The following is a 12,395-nucleotide window of genomic DNA, read 5'->3' on the forward strand; positions in this document are numbered from 1 at the left end:
CGACTGATCTGCCTCACCCGGGAAGAGTGCAATGATGGTGCCAACTTGGGCCAGTGAAGCAACGTCCTCCACAACTAGACTGAAGAACAAAAGGATAGCACCTTGTCTGTTCCCCTTCCCCCAATTCCAATTTATTAATAAATAAATAAAATAGCATTATACTGGGGGAGGACTGAACAGACATAGCAATGAAACAGAATCCAGAAATAGAACCAAATGCATATGGGAGTGAGTCTACAATAAATAAAGATGGAATTTTTAGCTAATGGAGTAAACATGGGTTATTTAATAAAAGGTATTTGAAAATAGACTAATAGTTGGAAAACTTAGCTGATTACTACTTAATTACAACAAAGTTAATTCCAGAACAATAAAAAATTTAATTTCTTAAAATAACTAGAAGAAAGCAGGTGATAACCCAGAAGTCACATCGGCAAAGTTTGTTCTGTTTGATAAAATAATGCACTTTATCATTTTATCAGGCAAAAAAAAAAATGCACTAAACAGTCAGAGGACAAACAAACAAGTAAAAATGTGTGTGTAATACATTTTACAATGCTAATCCTAAATATGCAATATATTTGACAAAGTGCCAATCTAATAGAAAAAAACGGTATCTTTGTTTTAACTTTCAGTTCTTAATAATTAATGAAGTTGAGCTTCTTTCCATGTGTTTATTGGTCATTTATTTTTTTGAACTGTTCATAGGGACAAGGGAAGGAAAGGAACTAAGCCAGGATGTGGCCTCACCTGGAGTCCAATGTCAGCCTGATCTCACAGCTTGTACTGGACCATGTATTACACCAGAGTTAGTCCCATCTTGAGGCAAAGTGGGTTGCTCCTTTATACTCCATGGCAGTCAGTCACTGGTATGGGCTGAAGATGGCAGGTGGGTAAGCTTTCTGTTGAGATGGCTCCTGTTCACCTGAAGGCAGTTCTCTGAAACCTTTTTCAATTGTGGTCTCATTAGCAGCCAACACTCATTGCAGCTGGAAGAGGGGTGCCCTACTAAAGGGGATCCAGGCATGGCAGCAACAGCATATCTCAACTTGCTCTCAGCTCCAACCACTCAAAAACACTTGATATTTTCTGAACATGCCCAGCACATCCGTTATTCCAGGCCTTGCCTGGAATAAACTTTCTACCTTGTTCAGCTCTTTAAGACCTACTCAAACTCTGATGTAGCCTAAACCCTTTCTCTTCTATGAAAGTTCCCTGTCTCCTCAATTCAGAATGAATTAGCCCACTGTCTCCCATGGGACTTGCTTTGTACCTCTTTTGTAGCATTTATTTTGTATGCTTTTTAACGTAGTTGAATGTTCACGGTTTTTTTTCTCCAAAATCAAGGTGAACACCATTCATTTCATTCTGCTGTTTGTAAGAAATAATTAGAAGCATCTGCTTCCTCAAAAGTTTACAAGTGCCTTTGGTGTGACAACAGTCTTAGTCATCTTTTTTCATTCCTTTAGTATGTAGCATGAAACCCAATAAATGTTTGTTGAATCAAGTCGAATCAAGTATAATATCAAAAAACTAAAGAGCAACTTTTTTTCTATCTCACCCATCTGGCATGGAAATAAAGAGGCTGATTTCTGTTTGCTGGTTTTCTTTTTGTTCTATTCCTCTTTTCTTTTTTGTGAGACTCCTAACCCTTCAATATAACCATTTTATTTGCTCTGTCTGGATTCTTCTATGTACTAACAAATATCATAATTCAATTGACTACTCTCTTTTATAAGTCAATCTTTTACATCTTTTAATGGTGATAATTGAGAAATCAAAGGTTTTGCGCTCTGTTGTTAGAGTTTCGCCATCAATTTCCTTTATTATGTTGAGATCACTTGAACTCTCAGGAAACATGTGGTCCACAAAAGCATTCTCTTTTCGAGGACCACTTATATTAGGCATTTCACACTGGCTTTTGATATGGATACAAAACTTGAACTCTCCATGTAAGTAGACTCATTTATAAAAGAAATATTAATAATTGAACGCCATTATTTTCAACATGCTCATTCTATAGCAAGGGATTTGGAAATTCAGAGGTTATGATCAAGTTTCATATTTGCTTAAAATACTTTAATGGCTTTTTCAGGCTTGTAGGACAAACTACAAACCTCTCAATATGGTTCGAAGGCCCCCAATAACTAATATCACACAATATTACTTCAGTCATTGAACACTACCTGTATTCTGCCAAACTCAGTGTACTCTGTCGCCTCTCCCTGAGTCTTTAAAATATGGTTTCCAGTGTCTTGGAGACCATACCAGCACTCTCATACCATTGCCCAGTTAGCTCCTACTAATCCTCCAGGTTTTAGACTAGATAGGACTTCCTCTTCTCAATCTTCCCAGACACCCCTGTCTCATTTAGGTGCCGCCTTCTTTTTCAGATGTTTAAGTTACTCTACTTGTACTGACCATGCTGAATTGTAATGCCTGTTTCCTGGGCTGTAATTTGAAATCATTCCTCCCTTACGCAGCATTACCCATCCTCCTTACTCTGTTCTATCGTTGTTTTCACAGCACATATCACTTTCTAACAATTTACTCAATGTTCACTCCTGATCATGACAGAGTAACTGGTATAAAATCAGTACTACAAACATAAATGCCTATAAAACTGGGGAGACATGGGGGCATATATTTTCAGATATTAGACAACAGGCAGCACAGGGTTATGGTCCCTGAGAGAAGGGAAATTTCAAGGTGAGCGGCCCAATAGCCCTGCCTATCTGCCTAAAGCCACTTTGCAGACTGCACAGAGGGGAGGCGCAGCTCCAGTGGGGCATGACGGCCTTGCTGAACTGAGGAGAGAGGTTAGACTTCAGGGTGGCTGACGTGACTAGAGTTTGCAGGACAGAGTATTGGAAAGGAGAGAGTTGCACAGAGAAGGAGCTCAAGAAATATTCTCAGGAGTTCCCGTTAGTCATTCACTGAAGACCAAGCTGTGCGTGTGAGGACAAGACTCCACAAAGCCTGGAAGCAAACAAGTACCACAGAGCAATGAGCTGAACACAGACTCTAGAGTGGCGCAGGATTGGCAGTCACTGGAATTCCGATCAGCCAGTACCTTATAGGAAAATATCAAGCAGGCTAGTCAACCTGCAAATAGGATTGCAGAAAGAGGGGCAGAAAAAAATATATTTTTTTAAAAAAACAATATCTGAGAAAAAATACACAGTCACTGATCCAAAAATCTCAATGAACCCTAAGCAATATTTTCAAAAATAAGAAGAAACAAAGAAGAAAAACTACATCTAAGCACATTCTAATCCAATGTTAAAACCAATGCAAAAAGAAAGATCTAAAAGAAGCCAGGAGTAAAAAAAAAAAGACACATCCCAGGAGAACAATGGTACGAATCACCAGTGACTTCTCACCAGAAACAATGCAAGCCAGAAGAGGATGCCACAACATCTGGAAAATGCTGAAAGGAAAAGCTGTCACCCATGGATTACAGATCTAGCAAAAATATCCTTGAAAAATGAAAGCAGGCTAAAGATATTTCAAGGTGAACCAATGCTGAGGGAATTTACCACCATCAGATTTGCTCTACAAGAAATGTTAAAAGAAGATTTTCAGCATGTAGAAAAATGATACTGTGTGGAAACTCAGAAAGGACTAAAGAGCAGGGGAAGTAAAAAATAAGTGAGTAACTATAAAAGTGAGCTGAGGAGAAGGGCCCAACATGTGAAATTGGAGAGGAGTAAAGAAGTCATCCATTGCAAGAAAAGAAAGAAATGACTGATTCCAGAACTGAACTAGAGAAAATAATAGATGGACGTGGACATTTTGTTGTATCAGAAAGCAAGGAAATGGTCAAAGAAAGATGAGGACACATCAAAAGGATTCAGAAGCCAATTTGAAAGCCAGCAAAATAATTTTGAGCATCAAAATGAATGACAACCATTGAATATAACCTATTGATTAAAATGGAAACCATGAGTCCATAGCAATATAAATAAATGAATGCATAAATTCAAAGTTTATGAGAAACTGGATATTTGCTTAGTTCCAAAGTACACTCCCCCCAAAAATACTTATTAATTATGAAGGAGAAAAAAAGTAACTTTATATTAGCCTGGCAGACTCCTTCTTGATCGAGCAATCAATGCAAACATCATCAGTAGTGGGACAAATCGGAATTACATGCCACCTGCTATAACACAATAAGAAAAACACAGCATCACCTCTACAGCATTCCTGCCAAAGATGCATAATCTGAACCACATGAGAAAACATCATGAAAAACACTCTGAAGGACAATTCTACAAAATAACGGCCTTTAATCTTCAAAAATGTCAAGGTCAATGGAAACCCAGGAAAGACTGAAGAACTGTTCTAGACTGAAGAGACATAAAAACTAAAAGCAACAGGTAATACTGAAGTGGACCCTTTGCTCTATATAAAGGATGCTTTTGTGACAACTGGCAGAGCTTGATTGAGGTTTGGTGATTAGGTGGCAATGATAAATCAATGTTAATTTCCTGATTTTGATGGTATTGGTATTGTGAGTGTGGCGGATGTCCTGGTTTGTAGGAAATGTACACTAATGGAAAGTGTAATTGAACTAAATGCTCCAATCAAAAGACAGAGATTGAATTCAAGTTTATTGGGGTGACAATGGTTAGTAAAGTTACATAGGTTTCAGGTGTACAGTTCTGTAACACATCATCTATACATCACACTGTGTGCTCACCACCCAGAGTCAGTTCTCCTTCCATCACCATATACTTAACCCCATTTACCTTCATCTACTACCCCCCTCCCCCCTTACCATCTGGTAATCACTCAACTATTGTCTGTGTCTATGAGTTTTTGTTTCTTCATTTGTTTCTCTTGTTCCTTTGTTGTTTTCAGTTTTATATACCACATATCAGTGAAAAAAGAAAAAAAAAACAAAAAACAAAGATTGAGGAGCCTACTATCCACTGTGTACCAGAAACACACTTTAAATATAGAAAACTTCTTTAAATATTATGTTCATTGTTTGTCTTCCCCCCATGGAATGTAAATCCCACAAAAACAGGGATTTTGGTAATGTCCCCCTTTCTTTCTCAAGATCCTCAGAGCCTAGAACAGAGTTTGGTGTAGCCACTTTAAAAATGTTTGCTGAGTGAATAATTAAGTACCCCTTTAGATTGTAAGCTGGGGGACAAAGCCCATGTTTCCTGCATCACCATTTCCACATGGCCTGGCAGATAGAAAGCCCTCATTAAACATTGGTGGGATGAATAAAAGAATTAAGAGTTAAGTCATTTGCCTTGCCAGTATGGAATGAGGCTAAATTCCCATGGAATTTTTTGCTGTTATTTTATAAGAAATTAAAACAAGTGAAAAATTAAGTTAAGCCATTATCTATTAAAAATTGTATGGCCGTTGGACCGTAGAGACATACATTTACTGAGTTATCTATTATCTGCTCCCACCTCTACCAAAAAAAAAAAAGTGTGTGTGGGGGGGGGTGCTATAAATGGAAACATTTTAACAGGGTTTTTATTTCTACTGGAGTAGATATCCCAGGTATTGATTACCAGATGGTCATGATAATGGCCATGAAACTTCATTACCACTAAAAATGCTGGGCCCAGCAAAACCTTGCTTACACAGGTTTTGGGTTTCTTATAAGATATACTGATAACATGAATTAAAATATCTTAAGTATACCCTGCCCTGATTTTATTCTTGCCTGTACTTCCATGCATGAGAAAAAAAAAAACCACTTTCCCATTGCAATCCAATATAGTGTAAATAAATTTTCTTTTTGCATGGAAAAATGGAATTATTTTTTAAAACTAAAATAGAAGTAATCTCAATTTCTTAATTTTTTTTTTACTAGTTCTGTGTTTTGTGAGTACGAAATTAATATTCGGCTCAAAAGCTCCACATCCACACTCATATTTATTAACCCCTTCTAAACACTAATGTAATATTGTAGAGATTAACCTTTTTCATGTTTTAAATTCACTTATCACACACATACTGAAAAGTACACAGTAAATGTATGGCTCAATGAATTATCACAAAATGAACAATGAACACAGCTGTATAACTAGAAACCAGGTCAAGAAACAGAACATTATTAGCACCTCAAAAGACCACTATGCCTTCCTCTCGCCCCCCAAAATATTCCCTCTCCTGACCTCAACATGATAGATAAATTTTTGACTTTGTATTTTATGTAAATAGCATGATGCAGTATGCACATTTTTGATATCTGGCCTCTTTCACTTAACATTAAGTTTTTATAGAGATTAACTTTTTATCTTAAATTGAAATCATTATTGAATTTTGTGTGATAAAATGTAATCAAATATTGTTCTTGAATTCATTCTCTTTACAAATAGCATGAATTTCAGCAAAATAAAAGTTTACCACCCATTCCAATGTCGCTAAAATGGTTAGATATTGAGAACAAGAATAGCGAAATCAGATTTTATTAAAGGTAATAAAAGCATTCAAATTAATGCTCAGCTAAGTGATCTGCAATTTACTGCTGAGAGTTGGTTTCTGATAGTAAACCATTCTATACAAAAATTATTGCAGACATATCTAATGATACGTTTTCAAGGGTCTGTATACTTCATTGCACTCTGGTGTTAGATTTGAAGCAGGTCATTTGTAGAGAGAACTATGCATCTGTGTACAAGTATCACTCAAGTAACATATATACTCTATTGGTCCTTCCCTTTCATTAGGCTGTCACTGATACTATAGAGTTTTACAGATTACAGGTTTTGCCTAAAGCAACAGTCAGCTATCTTACCCAGTAATTGGATCGACAGATTTGGCTCAGCTCAGCAAGTCTGTGCTTCTGTATGCAAAAGAAGCCCTGAATTGAAATGCAGCAGCTCTGCCAGGTCAGGATAAACAGAGCTCTGTGGGGAAGTTTTAGAAAGTCTTGTTAAAGAACACTTTTGGTCCCATTTCGACAACCTTAACCAATTAAATGTCATAGTTTATGGATACGTAGGCATCATTATATATTAAAAATAATAATCCCAAACATTGACTTTGTTAAAAAAGGATTTCTAAACTCTAAATTTCAAAATGTTGGCTTCATTAAAAATGGATGTTTTCTAACCTTCTGCACCCAGGTACATCCAAAACTGAAGCTGATTTTCAGACCATGATATTTTTGTTTTCAGAGCATACATTGCTATAAAAGAGACATAAATTACATGGATGCTAGAAGCTGCTATTTCACTTCAAAAACTCTAAAATCTCAAGTGAATTTTTTCATAGCACACTTGATCTATAATAGAACTTAAATCTGAAGTAGTCTAGGTAATAAATTTAAGCTCAGTGTGGGTGAGCTTATGACACCATGAAAACCTCCCTTTTTCACTTCATAAATTTACTGCTGTATTGGCCCAAATATATGGCTCTATTAGGCCGCTTTAATTTTCAAAGGAGAGGAAAATTTCAAGTTTAAAAAAAAAAAAAACCCTCTGTCACATAAAACTTTCCATTTCTAGCCCCTAGGGCAGCTGAAGGAGTGAAAATGTGCTCTGATACCCTTTCCTTCCTTTGCTTTAGGTGGTTCCAGCTAATGTTACTGATACTCAAATTTAAATATAATTGCTACCTTAGCAGGCCAGCCAGGCTGTTACAAGTTGCATTCTGTTACTCTGCTGGCTCCGAAAAGGGGCTAGTGTCTCTCACAGAGTCAAGCATTGTTAGAAACAGAAAGCTTTTGAAAATGGAGATTTTAAAACAGATTTAAGGTGATTTAATCACCACTCTCCTCCAGTTCTTCCACAGGCCTCTCTCCCTGTCGCATCTCCAAAGGCGGGCTTGGCGAAGGAGGAAGAGGTGGCAATTCTTTGCAAAAGTGGTAGAGGTACTTGGAAGCTGTTGCCTCCAGTCGGCTTCCTCATCCATGCCATTTCTCTCACTTGGAGAAGAATCTTGACCCTCCAGCCAAACAGCATTTAAAGTGTGACTCCTGTCTTGGCATTTGCAGTTCATCTTCATGCAAGTGTTTTAAGGTCTCCAAGCCACAGTTTCATCATCTGTAAAATGGGAATGATTTTTCTTACCTCGTAAGGTTGCTGTGAGGATTAAGTGGAAAAAAATGTATACAAAACCCTCAGCACATTGAAAGCACTAATAAATATGAGCTAAATGACTAGACTATTTGGAACAGGATGGTGCTGTTGCTGTTTTTCCCCTTCCACCTACATGCAAAGGGTTACAAGCCTCTTATGGGGATGGAGAAGACACAGATGGGAGAAGCCAGGGTCTCACAATAACTGCATGAAGGAATAGAATCACCACCAAACCCCAGCCAAGAGCAACTTCCCTGGGCTGTCCTTTGTGCCTTGATTTATTTGGGGGTCTATTTGTTGCTGCAGCCTACCTTCACAAATGAAAACAGCTGATAGAGAGCGAGGATTCACATTTCAAATATCCTTGGTCTGGTGGGTCAGGAGTTCTCACTATAAAACATATGAGAAATTTTCAATTAATTAAAGGTCTTGCTTAGCCTTGCACCTTCACATCTCTGCATAGTTTCTCTCTTGAGCTGAATTTTCTTCCAATATTGTTTATGCTGCACAGCTCCCAGATATATGTGCTACCCTTCTGTCTCCTGGACCTAATTTTCCTTAACTCAGCCGAAACAGGGTGCCATTTTTCTATGCTTTATTGACATCCCAGGGAAAAATGAAGCCAAAATAAGGAGTATCATTTTCTAATCCTAAGAAGCCCAATAAAAGTGTGTATGAATTTTATTGGGCACCGAAGCCCTGCAGACACTGAACTTGGATTCTGTCCTGTTTGGTTCCTGGTCTTGGCTGGTGAGCACTATCTTGTTTTATCTTCCTGAAAGCAAGCTACCTAAATATGCAGTTCTGTTCAAAGACAAACACGAGCTTCCCATTTCCAGTGGAACACATTTCCGGGTTCAATCTTCGCCCTGCCTCAGCCTCACTCGTCTGAGCACCCAGGATCTATCTCCCCTTCAAAGGATAGACCTAGTTTAGCGCTCGTGTGAGAGTCAATAGTGATTAAATGCCTTGAGCCCCAATACATGACATAGCTATTCCTGGCTCCAATAACAAGTGTCACCCATTTTCTGAGGGGTTCTGTCCCTTAAGTCAGAGGTTGTTAATATCACAAATGTACAGTGTTAATGAGGTTGTGCCTCAGGAATGAGTCCATCTAACTAAGGGCGCTGGTAAAAGTGACCTCACGACATAGGTGAAGCACAACTACCCAAGCATCACCTAAAACTTTCAGGAATCCACAAAGGGGTCTACTATTTTTTTCTAGCTCCTTCATCAAAATTTCAGAACTTCTTAGCCAGAAAACAAAAACTGCCAGGAGTGCAACTCTTCAGTTTGAATACAGATTAATGAATAACCTAAAGAGATTCAACATTTAGCAATCCCAAGATTTAAATGAAATATAGGAACCTAATCCATGTAGTATTTCTGTAGTGTGTTATCAGTAACAATGCTAAATCAGGGTTGCTTTATCAGTATAACACTCTTGGAACAGAACCAACAAAATCTGAGTTTCGTTACCCAAAGCAAGTCCTCCTGTCTTTAGTCTTTTAGAAAACAGTCAAGATTTCCCAACTGCCATGTGTGCTAGATTCAAACCCAATGTGTACCTGTGTCAATGATTTGAAGGTATTAATAGCAGAGGGGACTCCATTAGCTATATCACCAGAAAGTACAAATTTGAAGGCAGGTTGAGATGCATTAAGTAACTAAGACTAATCTGAAATCAGACTTTAGTGTATTCCTAGTAATGGCAAACTAAGATCACACCCAGCTTTGCTAAAAAAAAAAAAAAGAGTAACTTTACAATATTCTAACAACATTTAGGAATGAAAACCTGAAACCTCATAACCAACAATATGTAGGAAGCCATTATCTGAGGTTTAAGCAACTGCATAGTGCTACTTTAATTATGCATTGCAGGCAAACTGTGATTGTGTCTTGCCAGTATTTTATTAGAATGTCAATTCAATTGACTTACATCCCATGGGAAAGATTAGCATGGATTTGAGTATGATGTGTGAAAGTGTTGCTGTGCCCAGGCCAGCTTTTTAAAAGTTGTGCGCTAATTAGAGTGAAAATGGAAAGAGCTGGTGTGAGATTCTCAAGTCCAAGAAACCCTGCTGCCATTCCTCTTTCCATTTCATGGTAATCCTCACTCTGCAAATGGTACAAACTGAACACAAAGCTTGCCAGACAGCACAGTGTACTTTGAGCATTATGAGAGGATAAAGGGGATTGAAGATGAGGAAATGTGTGTTCAGGCATCTACTCCTCAGCTTAAAGTGGGAAGGGAATTAAATATTAAACTTTACACCTCATGGAAATTTATTTGAATCAAATTTTTAAATCTTCCCCACCCCAAAAAAACTTAGAATAGCAGACTTTGAGATGTGGGGTCACAAATGAGAATACCCACACTTTACTGAAAAAACAGGCAGAAATTTGAGGTCACCTGACTAGCAAATTAGTGACAGAGAAAGGTCTCAGGTGTCCCAAAAGTTAGTCCAATACCCTTCTTTTATACTATTATTATAATAGTTTCTAGTTTCTAGACAATGTTCCAACACTTTCCAGTTTGTCTTTTTTTTTTTGAAACTTATAATTAAGGAGAAAATCTGAGTATATAATACAGGCCGATGATTACTTTCGTTGGCAGAGTAAAAATAGGAGCAAGTAAAGGAAATGGGTAAAAATAGAAGGAAGATGTATTGGTAATTTTTTCCCCCCAGTGCAAACAGTGCTTAGAGGTTACTAGTGTTTGAAAACTAGATGAGATAATCCTCGGAGAAAAAAGCCCGTGAGCTGCTTTTTCTGTGGCCCTCCAGCTCCTGCGGTCTCCTTTGTTTTTAGTCCTTGGTGTTTTCAGAAGTTAGTACTGGCTGCCCAGGTGAAAATTTAAATCACTTCAGAAAAACCCAAGGCAGGCTTCCCTCCTTTGTGATGACTGGAAAATTAAGTGGCCATCTGATGGTGCTTTCAAAATTCAAGTGCGGAGCCGAATCAGCTACCACCATCATGGACAATTCTGCCTTTGTGCTCTCCCCTCCCACTGACTCCACGAGAGGGGGAAATTTGGGGGGAAAGGGGAGCAGTGCGGTGGAGTTAGGCCAAGGGAGGGGAAACTTTTATGTTTCCACAAAGAAACGTGGGATGTCCTAGTGTTCCAGCCACTCACTCGGGCAACTTCCTCGGCAACTCCCTTGGGGCCCTCACCTCCCCACTCCTGACCCAGGACCTCAGCCCTCAGCCTGAGCAGAGATGAGGGTCCAACAGGAGGTGAGGGCCCTGCCTCTGAGGAGCCTGTAAGGCTGTCGTCGTTACGATGGGCGCCCCCTCCATCACTGGTCAGTGCAAAGGCCTGGTGACCAGGTAAATGGGGGTACAGGGGATAGGAGCTGCCAGCCAGCCGGCCCGGCTGCGCAGTTGTCAGGCCTGTGCAAAGTATCAAATCGCCTGCGCCCGTAATAGAGGCCACTCACGCGCAAGCAGCCGCTGGTTTTAAAGCCCAGTGGCATTAGAGCAAACCCTAGCGACTCGGAAAGTCTCCGCGTGACTGTCGCCGGCTCCTTCCTAAGACCCATCCCCCACTCCTGGACTCCCACCGCTTTCCTCCCCCCACCCCACCCGCCTTAGCACCCCTGGGGGCCAGAGCTCACCCGGCCGCCGCTCTCTCCCTGAGCTCCCGGGGTCCCCGGACCCCTCACCTCCCTAGATTCTGGGCTGGGGGAGGAGGAGCTGTCTCCTCCAATTCTTCCGGGCGCTGAGCTCTAGAGGTCCCCGTACCCTTCCTTCTCCGAGGCTCAGGATCTCAGGGGACCCCCACTCTTTCTCCCTGGCCTCGATTCTGACTCGCGAGGGAATCTCCTACCCTCCTGCCTCAGCAGGCGCCGGATTCTGGGGCCCCCATTCTCTCTCCACCCTGTCGCACCCTGCTCCTCTCCCTCCCCCTCGCTGTCCCCAGGGCTGCTGCCGGCGGCCCGCCCTTCCTCCGCCGCGGGGTCACTCGGGGACAGGCGCCACCCCCGCCCTCCCGCGGCTGGAGCCCAAACCTCCGGCGGCGGCCGCAGCGAAGCCAGTGTCACTGCCGAGCATTGAACTCCCGAGCGACACCGGAACCCTCCCCCGGCCCCTGGCCACGGGCGACAGCGGACCCGGGCGGCCGCGACCACCGCGAGGAGGTAGCGCTGTGAACCTCGCCGGCCGTGACGCAGGGGACTGAGGCGGAGGCGGAGGCAGACGGCCGGTGCCCGCGGACCGCTAGGGATGTCTTTAGGACGCGAGGACAGAGAATCCCGCGGGGCGTCCGGGATTTGCCCCGCGGGTGTTTCCTGCTCTAAAGCTCCCGGAGCCGGGTCCTTTGACCCCGCAGAGAGGGGCCAG

The 12,395-nt window shown here is 41.0% G+C and overlaps 1 long non-coding RNA gene across 4 annotated transcripts; it reads right to left on the reverse strand.

Annotated features, from left to right (window-relative positions):
* Positions 1–4,847: 4,847 nt before the first annotated feature.
* LOC109389831 (uncharacterized) lies at positions 4,848–11,928 on the reverse strand. 4 transcript variants are annotated; one of them, XR_002125466.1, is made up of 3 exons: positions 11,884–11,928; positions 8,366–8,444; positions 4,848–8,018 (listed from the first exon to the last, which is right to left on the reverse strand). It is a non-coding gene; the product is annotated as an uncharacterized LOC109389831 (long non-coding RNA). The 4 variants fall into 4 exon arrangements; XR_002125467.1 differs by having other exon boundaries at positions 11,799–11,919; XR_002125465.1 differs by having other exon boundaries at positions 11,720–11,919.
* Between the last annotated feature and the right edge of the window lie 467 nt (positions 11,929–12,395).

This window comes from Hipposideros armiger, unplaced genomic scaffold (assembly GCF_001890085.2).
Source record: "Hipposideros armiger isolate ML-2016 unplaced genomic scaffold, ASM189008v1 scaffold_245, whole genome shotgun sequence".
NCBI classification, from domain to species: domain Eukaryota; kingdom Metazoa; phylum Chordata; class Mammalia; order Chiroptera; family Hipposideridae; genus Hipposideros; species Hipposideros armiger.